The 14,417-nt window shown below is 34.6% G+C and overlaps 1 pseudogene; it reads right to left on the bottom strand.

The window, feature by feature from the left end:
• On the bottom strand, positions 1,894 to 2,474 carry LOC100510883 (annotated as a pseudogene).

Below are 14,417 nucleotides of genomic sequence, written 5' to 3'. Positions count from 1 at the left end.
CTAACACATGAGCTGCTGGAGATTCCTTGCCTGAAGATCCCTTTGAATGTCCCACAGGCACATTCAATCCTCAGTGAAACTCACTCACACACTCCCCACTCCCCACACCATGGCCAGCTCCCTGTTCATGCCCACAAGGGTGGCAAGTGTGAGACTTTGCAGAAAGCTAATGAGTGTGTATAGAAAGTCAGCCTGAATCCAAAGAGTTGTAGAAAACCATAGTGACACAGGGAAAGTACAATGTAAGCTGCCAGAACTTGCCCTGGTTTGGCAGGATCAAGAGATGACACATGAGCTTAAATTTTCTGCTCCAAGAGAGATAAAGTAGTGTGGAGTAGGAAAGTTTTGACAAAACTTCAGAATATATAGGACTGATATAAGGCTATTTCTCTCCCCAAATCAGTCAGTAGAGAGCAGAGGAGGTGACTGATTCTTCTAATGCAAAGACAGCAATGAAAGACTTGAAAGAACATTAAAAAATCAAGGAAACATTACACCCCCAAATACAATTCTTTACTAGCAACTGACTCCAAGGAAATAGAGATCTGCAATTTTCCCAAAGAAAATTTTAAAATAATTTTTTAATAAAGCCCAAATGAGCTTCGCAAAAACACAGAAAGTGTAATTATCAAAATCAAGAAGATAATACAGGAACAAAATAAAAAAGCTTAACAAGGAGATAGAAATCATTAAAAAAATTACTAAACATAATTTCTGAGGATGAAGAATACAATTCAATAAATGAAAAATGCAATAGAAAGTATCATCAGTATATGTGATTATTTAGAATAATCTATCAAATATAGATCATTTGAAATTACCCCATAACAGAACATCAAAAAAAAAAAAAAACAAAGAAGGTAAAAGGGAGCAAAGAAGTCTATATAAATATGAAACCATCAAGAGAAGCAATTATCACATTATGAGAGTCCCATAAAGAGAAGGAGAAAGGAAGAAAAAGTTCACTTAAAGAAATATTAGCTGTAAGATTACTCAAAATCTGGGGAGATAATTGGATATTCAAGTTCATAAAGTTCATACTTACTCAAACAGAATCAACCCAAAGAGAACTTCTCCAAGATACACTATAATAAAACTGTAAAATTAAAAACAAGGAGAGAAATTTGTAACAAGAGAAAATTCCTCACATCTAAGGGAACCCTCATTAGTCTGTCAGTGGACTTCTTAGCAGTAGTCTCACAAGCCAGTAGAGTTAGATGATATATTCGAAGTGCTAAAAGAAAAAAAAATTCCCCAGTTCAAAAGACTGATGATTTCTCAGCTCTTTTCTGAGCGTGTCTCTTATCTGTTCCTATTTTTGTCTTTCTCTATTCCACCATATACATGGCTGCTTTTGAATGTCTATATGTATCAGTGAGTCTTACTCCAGTTTTCCTTCAGTTTTACTTATATTCCACTATTGTGTATCTCCACTTATAATCTCTTACCCTTTTGTATCCCTTTATTTTTCACAACTGGGGCTTTCCAGCTACTTTTCCTTACTAGAGACCTGAATTAGTCAAGACAGAGACCAGTATTTCAGAAAGAACCTAGACAGGTTAGAACATTACAAATAATGTGTGCTCTTTTCCTTCCTGTTCAAGAAAAGGAATTGGGATCTGGGCTTCTGTCCCAGATCAAGATCACACTATGCCATGGAATGCTAGGGCCAGACAACAAAATGTCATAGTGTTTTGAAAGTGGCTTTTTCATAATTGCATGATTGTTTTTTTTCCATATTTTACATAATGTTAGTTCAGCCAGTTTATGGTTATTTTATTGACATTTATACAAGAACTTGGATTTTCCTAGTCAAGCATTTTTCCTCACTTTGAAAGGATTTTTTAATGTATATAAAATTAAACATTTTTAGTTCTTTTTTTTTCTTTTTAAGTTTGCAAGAACTTTATTTCAGATAAAATTATTTCCATAATTAAGGGTAAAGCAAACACTTCCTTAAGTCCATTATTTCAGGTGACTGTGATTTCCATGGATATTAGGGTTCCTGAGTATCATTTGACTTTGCCTACATGCTTGTGGGAAGCTTCTGTAGTCTTTTCTTGGTAGGAATCCCAGTTTTTCTGAATTCTTCCCTTTCCTTCAGATATTCCATTTTGCATTCTTCATAAAAGGCTGGATCATTATAGTAAGCAGTTAGTCTTTCAATGCAGAATTTTCTTTCCGGCATTTTACTACCATAAGGATTCCAGAGTCCTTGCAACATTTAATGAAATCTTGAACTTGTTCAGAGCACCTCTCTCGGGCCTTTTCTCTCATAATTTTAGGGATCAAAACATCTTTTTCAACATGTCTGAGATGCTGTTCTGCGGGATCGTGCGCCATCTCTGCGCGGGAGGAGGCGCCCAAGCGGCCAAAGCACTGGCGGTGTGGGGCGGGGCCCGGGCACACGTGTAGTGAAGCAACCCGCGGCGGGAGGAGGAGCCTTACGCCAAGGGAAACTGCCGCTTGCTTACTTCCCATTTTTAGTTCTTTTAAGATATTTTCCTTTTTTGGCTTCTATAGTTTCCAATGGGAAGTATACATCATTCTTGTATTTGTTCATGTGTCCAATGGCCACAATGATTTTTTAGAAGAACTCAAAATAGTCAGATGTAATCATATTCATAAAGATCTTCCTCAACTTATGATGGGGTTATATCTAAATAAATCCATCATAAGTTGAAAATATCATAAGTCAAAAAATCATTTGATACACAAAACCTACCCAACATCATAGCAGAGCCTACTTTAAACATGTTCAAAACACTTATATTGGCCTTCAGTTAGACAAAATTATCTGACATGAAGACTATTTTATAATAAAGGGTTGAATATCTTATGCAATTTATTGAATACTGTAGTAAAAGTGAAAAAGGGAATGCTTGTATTGTTTTGATAGTTTACCTTTGTGAATGCGTGGCTGAATGGGAGCTATAGCTTGCTGTCCCTACCTAGCAATATGAAAGAATATCATACCACATATTACTAACTCAGAAAAAGATCAAAGTTCAAAGTACAATTTCTACTAAATCACACCATCATAAAGTCAAAAAATTGTATGTCAAATCATTATAAATCAGGGACTATCTGTAGTGTACTATATTGGTCATCAAGGGATAAGGAAGTATCTTTCAGACTCTGAAGATATTTAGACTTCTTATGTTCCCTTCCTCCTCTGAGGGACCCTATTTGAGTGTGATATTTCCTTCAATAACAAAAAAATGCAATAACATATATGTAATATTTCTGGTTAGGGAATCACGTTAGAAATCCAGTGCCTAAGGAATTTGATAGGGGCTTGCCATGTAGACACTCTATCATACACAACCAATAAAATTCCAAATTCCCCAAATTAAGATAGATGTTTAGTGCTGTAGGCAGACAAATAAATTAAAAAAATAAAAATAAAAAACCTTATTGGTGTGGGGAAACTCTAAACAGTCAGTCTCCCAAATAACAGCCAAAGAACAGCTGTATAACTATGCTTTTTGGAAGATCAAGTCTGCTATGTTAATTTCTACTTGCACAGTCCAACCCCCTGGACTTTGGCCAAGATATCTTTATTTCAAAACTTTTATCAGCAAAACTTTAGCTGACAGAATGAGGCCATACTTCAGTGTGCTCTCTAAGTGTCCTGAACTTAGCCAGTTAAAACAAATCCCATTAACCATACTGTTTTTTCGTAGAACTCTGCTGGCTTCCCCTTATGTTTCTATATTAATCTTTTTTACCTGTCTTGAAACATTAATACAGGTGTAGAAGAATATAATAATAATTTGACCAAATGCCACATTCACCTGCAAGGCAGAAGTCTATGGGTAATTATGTTATCTATAAAAATTCTGTCAGTAAATTAATGCTGACTTGAATGTCTTTTAGACCTGAAGAAATGACATTATCAATTAATACCTAAAGTTAGGGTGCACACAGAAGAATTCCAGAAATCACACACAAGACCTCCAGCATTGCTATCTTTTGTAAGCAAATTTTAACTGAATTTTTTGGCATACTCTTTAGCAATATTTTATGTAACCCGAGCATTAGCTCATTTATATTTATTGTTATAACTGATATATTGTGATTTATTTCTGTCACTGTACTTTGTGCTTTTTATTTATCTAATTGATTACCTTTTCATAAAACCTTCTGAATCTACTAAGCCTGTCATTGTTTGTTCCCTGTTTTACCATGGTACTATTTTAGAGTTATCACTCTTATTAATTTAAAAATGTATGTATTAATTTAAAAATGTATCTTCACTTTTCTCCTACTTCATATAAGAAACTAATTCTTGCACTCCAGTCATTTTCTTCCTGGGAATTTCTTCAACTCTTGTCCACAACCCTGTGCCATACTGCCTCGTGGCCATTATGTGGTTTCTTAGCCTTTGGGTTTGCAATCTTTGTATAACAATTTCAGGTATGCCTTTGTTTATTCAAAAAATAATTTATAAGAGACAGAAAAAGTAGTTGTAAAGAAAGGATAAGAAGTCAAATATTGCCTTTAAGTAAAGTGTATTATTTTTACTTTCTCTCTTTGCTTATTGTTTTCAGCATCCTAGTCCTTAATACCCTCTGACAAAAGTTTAAAGGATGCAGCATAATTTCAAATACCCTGATTACTTAATTGGTACAAGCCAGGAAGAAAGTTGTTTTTAGGAATCAATATTTAGCTACACTTCTAGTGATGGGAAATGCATTTTGTGATTAGAATTTCTAAACACTATCTTTTAATCATGTCATTGTTATTTGTTACTGAAACATATCCTACAAAACAAAATTGGAAGATGTAAAAAGTGCTCTTTAAGGTATAGCTCACTGAATCTCTACATGTAGTAATCAAAGAACATGACTGGATTTTTTTTTTAACTTTATGACCCCACTAGCAGCATATTGAAGTTCTGGGGCCAGGGATTGAATCTGAGCCCTTGCTGTTACCTATGCCACAGCTGTGGTAAGGCCAGATCCTTTAACCCACAGTGCTGGGCAGGGGATCAAACCAACACCTCCACAGTGACCTGAGCCACTGCAGTCAGATTCTTAACCCACTGCACCATGGCAGGAACTCCTGGAAATTAAGAGGAGAGTTTTTAAATGGTCGCTCATTCCACTTTCATCTAAATGGCAAGATCAACATTTAGGGCACAGACTATGCATATAATTCATTTGCATTATCAATTATTGAAATATTTTTAGTAGGCAACTTACCAAATTTATATATGTAATTTTATAACCTTGCTATTATTTAAATTAATTAGCACTAATACATACAAAGACACTAATATTGGATATAAATTTGCATTTGAAATGAGTATACAGTTTTCAGGTTTTTTATTAGATAACTCTGCTCATTTATATATGAAAGACAGGTTTACTTATTCAAAATCTAATAAAAACATCACTTGGATATAATTATTTTTCAAACCTTATTGGAAAAACATCATAAAAATTTCCCCTAAAATATGGTATAAAATGTGCCAGAATGTTATGTTTAAAAATTACATTCTCACTGGAAATCAATTATCCAAACACAGTTGCCTAGTTACTCACAATTCTGGTAGAAAAACCATTAATTAAATTATACTTTTTATGACTTGTAAAACCTTGAGAAGTATCTATTTAGATTTAATGTAAGCTTTAATTTTGTAGATAATCACAAGTTTTGAGTACTAAATATTATATTTATGTAATCTTTTTTGAATTTTAACTGTGGAGTAATGAACTGTTTGAATCTTATTCATAAGTAATTTTGTTACTCATTCCAACCTGTACCTAACAATGTATCAGATATTCTGCAATTTTCGTTACTACTATTGCTGGTACTGCTGCTGCTATTATTACTACTATTGGATTAGCACTAATAATAATGATAATATTTGTTTTACTCTTATACGCCAGGCATTAAGCTAAGTGTTTTATACATGTTGTTTTATTTAATCCCCATAAAAATCCATTGATTTAAATACTCTTTTTTTTGTCTTAGGGCCACATCTGTAGCATAAGGAAGTTCCCAGGCTAGGGATCAAATAAGAGCTGCAGCTGCTGGTTTATGCCACAGCCACAGAAACACTAGATCTGAGCCACATCTGCAACCTACACAACAGCTTGTGACAAGGCAGGATCCTTAACCCACTGAGAAAGACCAGGGATCCGACTCACATTCTCATGGATACTAGTTGGATTCTTAACACACTGAGCCACAGGGGGTCCTTCTAATTTAAATACTCATTTCATTCTTTCATAAATAAGGGATTGAGGAGTTAAAGTGAAAATGTCACTCAGCTGTATGTGTCTTAGCTAGATTTGATCTTTCTGAATCCAGAATCGTAATTTTTAATCACTTTGATATACTGCCTCTCATAAATATTGTGTTTCACTCACAATTTTTTTTTTCTGAGAAAAGTAGTATTTTTTTCCTATTTTACTGATGGGCACACATGGCCTAAGGATGTGTTCACTCATTCAACGTATCATCTAAAACATATCATTTAAAATAATTAGTGAAATATTAGTTGTCATGAAAATTGGTCCTGTTTTATTTTTTATGGAGGATGTGTCAGTTCATAGCTAGTATTTTAACCCAGATATGGTGAAAATACACAATTTATACATAGATCATGAAATTCCATGTAACATGTAACATGTCAATTGAAGAGATGCTATTTTAAATGAAATATTCTATCATTTTATTTATATTTTTTTCCTTTCCACTTGTAGGACCTAAGATATATATTTTTCAGTCTTGGTTCTATCAGCAATAGAACATGGTTAAAAATATTATTCCTAAATACTTATAAATTATATTATATGATGTATCAAAAAGAGCTGGCAACAGGAGATCTTGTCATGGTGCAGTGGAAATGAATCCAACCAGGAACCATGAGGTTGTGGGTTTGATCCCTGGCCTCGCTCAGTGGGCTAAGAATCTGATGTTGCCATGAGCTGTGATGTAGCTCGCAGATACAGCTCACATGTGATGTTGCTGTGGCTGTGGTATAGGCCAGCAGCTGAAGATCAAATTCAACCCCTAGTCTGGGAAACTCTTATGCCACAAGTGCGGGGTTAAAAAGTGTAAAAAAAAAAAAAAAAAAAAAAAGAGCTAGCAACATGCTTAGCATATAGTTAATGTTAGTCCCACCAATTCTCCACTTTCTTTATTTAAATCATCCACTGTGATTTTGACTTGGTGCCTATAGTAATGTATCCCACCATTGAATGTTGTTTGTTATTTGAAATTTAAATTTATATGTATAGAAGAAACTAGAAATTAATTGGAATCTCAATTTCAGGACATAATCAATATAAATATTTTTAAGCATTTGTCTCCAAAGATCATTTATTTTATTCTGGACTTATGTACTAAATGTAATCCCAGTAAAATATCATAATAATTTGTGTGGAAATTAAATGATTCTAAAGTTTATTTAAAAAATAAATGTGAAGAGATAAAAATTTTGAAAATGATGTGTGATGAGAGAGAACTAATTCTACCAGATTATAAAAATATATTATTAATCACTTTTGATTTTTTATTTCCTTTCAGGTATCGCAATCAACATATCAGGAATCCTATCAACTCTATATTTAGAGTCAGCCATTTAAAAAAAAAATCTATCCCTAAATCAATTGTAGCATAGTAAGGTACAAAACAAAAGTTTTTAACACATATCATTGTTTATTTTAAAGCAATTATGACAGTGTTTAAAGCATACCTTTTTCATGTTTTAAAATTTCCTAATGTGTTCCCTTTAGGCACGTTAAAAAATGGCATGGTCTGATTGAGTAGCAAGTAATATAATGTGACATTTGAACATTGATTGAATTTTTACAAAGATTTTTCTCTTTTCTTTGGCAAAGATGTACATCAGAGAAATTTCCAGACCATTTTGTCCATACCAAACTTTTTCATCTGAATATTTTCTGTTATACCAAAGGCCTTATAATATTTGGGGAAATCCGTGTTTAGTAGACTAAGTAACTGCTACTAAAAACTTTGGTAACTGGGTTTTAAATTAGATTTGCTTCATCAAATGTATCATTATCTGAGCTAACTAGAACATTTTAAAGTTTTCATGAACATGCTTATTAACTATTTGATGTTCTCTCTTTCAAATCAGAATACTCACATTACCTTCTATAAAAATCTTAGAATGTCTTATTTTTAAATAAAGTTTTATCATTGATTTTGAATTTTTTTTTTGGTCTCTTTGTCTTTTTAGGGCTGCACCCATGGCATATGGAGGGTCCCAGACTAGGGGTCAAATTGGGGCTGTAGCTGCAGGCCTATGTCACTGCAAAAGCAATGTGGGATCCGAGCCATGTCTGTGACCTCCACCACAGCTCATGGAAACACCGGATCCTTAATCCACTGAGCAAGGCCAGGGATTGAATGCATGTCCTCATGGATGCTACTTGGGTTTGCTAACCGCTGAGCCATGAAGGGAACTCCATGGAGGAATATTTTGAAACATTTTTTTAATTTCATTTATGATTGTCAACAAAAAATTAATCAGCCTAAGAAAGAAATGGAAAATTTTATTTAAGCAAAATTGAGAATTATAACTTGTGAAGAGCCATTCAGAAAGATCTGGAAACCGTTTTGCCTACTAAAGATCAAAGAACAATTATGTCAGTTTTTGAGACAGAGGATTCAACATTGAATGATGTATTATTGACTGTTTACACAATCCATATTTAAGTGTGCAAAGCAATTAGTGGCTCATGGGTCATTATGGCTCCCTACAAAATTAAGAAGGAATGTTATCTTTTAAGGAGTTGTCGTGCTCATGATAGAAAAAAGTTACTCTTTATGGTTGAGCAGGTATTTCTGATGGTGAGGAGGTTTGGTCAATGCATAATTCAGATAGGGATTATTGATTCTTCCAATCCAAAAGCATGGTATTCTTTCTATATTTTTAATTTTATTAGATATTTCCAAATTTGTTTCCCAAATGGGTCTAGAGATCTATATTCCAACCAGCACTGTATAAAAAAACTTGTTTTCAAGGTGTTTGCCATTATCAAATTGAATTCTCTTTTTATATGTTGTATAATCTGACTTGGAAAATACGGTATATTAAGGTTTAAAGTTACAATATTTGTATCCCAGTAAGAGTACTTTTGTTGCATGTAATAGATTTAAATTCCTGAAATAGATTTAAATTCCTGGAAAGGGAAATTATAATCAATTGAATCAAATAATTGGGGGTAGATTTTAATAAATGTAGGGATAGATGCAGAGAATCTAATAATATAACAGGCACTTGGCTTATTTCCTACTCTTGGTTCTGTAGTTAAATTATTTGTTTTCAGTCTTAAGTATGTTTAATTTCCTTTAACTAGTGTATTAGCATTCAAGAATAATGATTTATATTTGAACACATTTTTATCCATATTATTATTTTAATGATTTTTATTTTTCCTTTATAGTTGGTTTATAGTATTCTGTCAATTTTTAATGTACAGCAAAGTGACCCAGTCACACATATATATACAGAATCTTTTTCTCACATTATCCTCCATCATGTTCCATCATAAGTGACTAGATATAGTTCCCTGTGCTATAGAGCAGAATATCATTGCTTATCCACTCCAAATGCAATTGTTTGCATCTATTAACCCCAGACTCCCAGTCCATCCCACTCCCTCCCCCACCCTTGGCAATCACAAGACTGTTCTCCAAGTCCATAAGTTTCTTTTCTGTACTGTATATTAGATTCAAGATATAAGTGATATCATATGGTATTTGTCTGATTCTAACTTCATTTAGTATTAGAGTCTCTATTTCCATCTATGTTGCCACAAATGACATTATTTCGTTCTGTTTTATAGCTTAGTAGTATTCCATTGTATATGTATTATATTTTCTTAATCCATTCATCGTTGATGGACATTTAGGTTGTTTCCATGTCTTGGCTATTGTGAATAGTACTGCAATGAACATGCAGGTGCATATGTCTTTTTCAAGGAAAGTTTCCAAGAGTGGGATTGCTGGGTCATATGGTAGTTGCATATTTAGTTTTCTGAGGTACCTCCATACTGTTTTCCATAGTGGTTGTACAAATTTATATTCCCACCATCAGTGAAGGAGGGTACCCCTTTCTCTACACCCTAGCCAGCATTTGTTATTTGTGGACTTGTTAATGATGGGCATTCTGTCAGGTATGAGGTGGTACCTCATAGTAGTTTTGATTTGCATATCTCTAATAATTGGTGATGTTGAGTATTTTTTAATGTGCCTGTTGTCCATCTATATATCTTCTTTGGAGAAATGTCTATTCAGGTCTTTTGCCCATATTTCAATTGTGCTGTTGGTTTTTTTGCTGTTGAGTTGTATAAGTCGTTTCTATATTTTAGAGATTAAGCCCCTGTCAGTTGCATCATTTGAAACTTTTTTCTCCCATTCCATAGATTGTCTTTTTTTATGGATTCCTTTTCTGTGCAAAAGCTTGTCAGTTTGATTTGGTCCCATTGGTTTATTTTTGCTTTAATTTCTGTTGCCTTGGGAGACTGACCTAAGAAAACATTTGTAAGGATGATGTCAGAGAATGTTTGCCTATGTTCTCTTCTAGGAGTTTGATGGTGTCTTGTCGATTTTGCTTACGTTTTCAAAGAACCACCTCTTGGTTTTATTGATTTTTTTTCCTATTGTTTTTTGAATCACTATTTTATTGAATTCCTTTTTGATCTTTATGATTTCCTTCTTCTGACTTTAGGTTTTGTTTGTTCTTCTTTTTCTAATTCATTCAAGTAGTGGGTAAAGTTGAGGATTTGAGATTTTTCTTCTTTTTTGAGGAAGGCCTGTATTGCTATGAACTTCCCTCTAAACACCACTTTTGTGGCATCCCATAGATTTTGTATGGTTTTTTTGTCATTATCATTTGTCTCGTGGTATTTTTTACTTTCCTTTCTGACTTCCTCATTGACTCATTCGTTTTTTAGTAGCATGTTTTTTCATCTCCATGTAGTCAGTTTTTTCTCATTGCTTTTCCTGTGGTTGATTTATAGTTTCATGCCATTGTGATCAGAGAAAAGTCTTGAAATAATTTATATACTCTTAAATTTCTTGAGGTTAGTTTTGTGCCCCAGTATGTTGTTGATCCTTGAGAATGTTCCAGGTACACTTGAAAAGAACGTATGTATTGATTTTTTTTTTTTTTGATGTAATGTCCTGGAAAAGTCAGTGAATTCTAACCTTTCTCTTGCATCATTTAGGGTCTCTGTTGCCTTATTGATCTTTCTGTCTCTAGGATCTGTGCTTTGACATGAGTGGGGTGTTAAAGATTCCTAGTATTATTGTACTCCCATCAATTTCTCCTTTCATGTCTGTTAGTATTTGTTGTATGTATCTGGGTGCTCCTATATTAGAGGCATATATATTGATGATTGTAAAATCATCTCTTGAATGGATCCTTTTATTATTAACGGTGTTGTTCTTGTTCTTACTTTATGGCCTTCATTTTAAACTCTATTTTTCTGATATTGACTATTGCAACTCTGATATTGACTATTGCAATTGGCATTAATTATCTTTTCCTTTCCCCTTCTTCCAATCTGTAAAGTGTCCTTTGCCCTAAAGTGAATCTCTTATAGATAGTATATTGTAGGCTCTTGATTTTTTATCCAATCTGCCACTCCATGTCATTTGATTGGAGCATTCAGTCCATTGATATTTAAGGTAAAATTCATAAATATATATTTATTGCCCCTTCAAACATTGTTTTCTAGTTGTTTCTATGTTTCTCCTTGTTCCTTTTTTTTTTTTTCAGTTGAATGATATCCTTTAATTTTATGCTTATATACTTTTCTTCTTTTAGTTTTCTGAATGTAATGCTTGGTTTTGATTTGTGTTTGCCCTGTTTTCAAGTATGTTAACCCCTGCTTATATCTGCTTGTTTTATCCTGATAGTCATATATGTTCAAACACATTATAAAAAAGGGGATTAGATTTTCTTCTCCACATTCTATGATTTTGAAATCTTTTTTTAACATCTTCATGTTTGTACTTATGCTGTTCCTTGTGTTTATCATTGCTTAAAAAATTAAGTTTTTAGGGTTTTTTTGTTTGTCTTTTTTTTTCTTTTTTTACTTTTAGATCTGTATACTGGCTTAAGTGACTGTTCTCCATCCTATTTCTTCTTACTTCTTTTTTATTTAAAGAAGCCCTTTTAATATTTTTTAAATGTATTTAGAATTGCTGTACTCTTTTAATTTTTGTTTATTGGAGAAATTATTTATTTCTTCTTTTATTTTAAATAATATTATTTCTAGGTAGGGTATTCTAGGCTGAAAATATTTCCCTTTTAGAACTTTGAATATATCTTGCCACTCTCTTCTGGCCTTTAGTATTTCCATTGAGAAATCAGCTGATAGCCTAATGAAGGTTCTCTTATAATTAATGATTTGTGTTTCTTTGATGTCTTTAGAATCCTCTCTTTATCTTTAACTTTGCCGTTTTTATTATAATTTATATTGGTATGGGCCTATTTTGCCTCAACATGTTTGGGGCTCTCTGTGCTGCTTGTATCTTGATAATCTCTTTCTGTTAGATTTGGAAAATTTTCAGCCATAATTTCTTCAAATACATTTTCAATTCCCTTTTCTTTTCTTCTTCTTCTTTTTTTTTTTTTTTTTTTTTTTTTTTTTGGTCTTTTCTGGGGCTGCACCCATGGCATATGGAGTTTCCCAAGCTAGGTCCAATGAGAGCTTTAGCCACCAGCCTATACCACAGCTCACGGCAATGCTGGATCCTTAACCCATTAAAATCTATTAAGCGAGGCCAGGGATCAAACCCTCAGCCTCATGGGTCCTAGTTAAATTCGTTAACCATTGAGCCATGATGGGAACTCCTTTCTTCTCCTCTTAAATCCCTATCATATGTAGATCATCCCGCTTTATATTATCCCATAGATGTCTTATTTTGCTTTCATTTTTTTTTCATTTGGTTTTCTGTATGCTGTCCTGATTGAGTGATTGCCATTATTCTATCTTCCATGTCCTTAATTCATTCCTCTGCATTATTCATTCTGCTCTTTAGTGTCTTTAACTCAGTTTGCATCTCTGCAAATGAATTTTCTAATTGTTCTTGGCTCCTCCTTTTATTTTTAATTCCTTTCTAAAGTTATCTGCATTGCTATTAATATCTGCTATTAATTCCTTCATATTCACCCTTAATTCCTTCAGTATTTTCACTATCTACCTTTTAAAACCAGTGTCTATCAGACTGCAGAAGCCTGTTTCACTGTTTGCTGCTTCAGGTGAATTCTCCTGTTCCTTTAACTGGGAATGGTTCCTGAGCTTATTCATTTCACATATATTTTTCTTTGTGAGTTTAGGGAAACCAACTACTGTAGTCTTTGAGGGCTAATTATATGCAAGAATTATATATTCATATTTTGTGGGGTTTAACTATTTATTTTTGGTGTGGGAGTTTGGATATTTGCTGTCTCTTTCCTCATTGTGAGCAGGCTGTTATCTCCCTGAGTGTGTTTCCAGGGAGAAGGAGGCAATGGACAGGGCTATTAGTCAGTGCCTGGTTGCTGACTCTTGATAGTAACAGGAACCTGAAGGAAGGTGGTGCAGGCTACTCCTAGTTGCAGGGCCTTGGGAAGTGGTAATGAGGCTCAGGCAGATTTAGGTGGAGGTTGTAGCATTTGTCAGTGCCAGTGGCAGTGGCAGGGTGTGTGAGTTTCCAAGGGAGTGAGAGCAACAATGGGTGGTATTTGGACACAATGCCCTCCTTTGTGCTGCCTTCTGAGGTGAATAGACCTGCAGGTGGTACCTGTTCATGGACCCCTAGTGGTGGCAAGCCATGCCCACCTCAAGTCAGATATAACTGTGGTGGCTTTCCCCTCTCACCTGTAGGCCATGTACAACACACCCCATCCTGCTTAGCCCACATAGGAGATGTTGCACAGACTGCTCCTAGTTGCAGGGTCCTTGGAAGTGACAGTGATCAGTCATGTGTGGGCATTGACTGTAGCATTTGGAAGTAGCAGCAGCAGGGCAGTTGTGTTTCCAGGGTAGTAAGAGCAACAAAACTTGGTGGTCTGTTGCAATGCCATCATTTTTGCTTACCTCTGAGGTGACTGGGACTGCAGGTGGATCCCTACTACAGGGACCACTACTGGTGGTGGGCCATGCCTTCCTCTGGTTTCTAAGATGACTGCTGTGGTTTTGGTTTGTCCCTGCTACCTGTATATCACACAAGAGTCACCACATCACACTTAGCCCTCTGTTGCCCTTAGCCCACATAAGAGGTTCCCAGCCACCCTTAGCCAGCACAAGGGGGCCTCTCAACACCAGTAGACTGCTCTGGAGGTGCCCTGCCCTCTGAGAGTCTGCATGAGCATAGGGAAAGAGATTCCAATGGCCCTTTGTCCCTCCTCCTCTTGCCCTCCCCAACAATGGTGCCTTGCT

The sequence above is a fragment of the Sus scrofa genome, chromosome X (genome assembly GCF_000003025.6).
Source record: "Sus scrofa isolate TJ Tabasco breed Duroc chromosome X, Sscrofa11.1, whole genome shotgun sequence".
In the NCBI taxonomy this organism is placed as follows: Eukaryota; Metazoa; Chordata; class Mammalia; order Artiodactyla; family Suidae; genus Sus; species Sus scrofa.
Note: the sequence above shows the minus strand (reverse complement) of the source record. Positions and strands in the feature narration are given on the sequence as shown.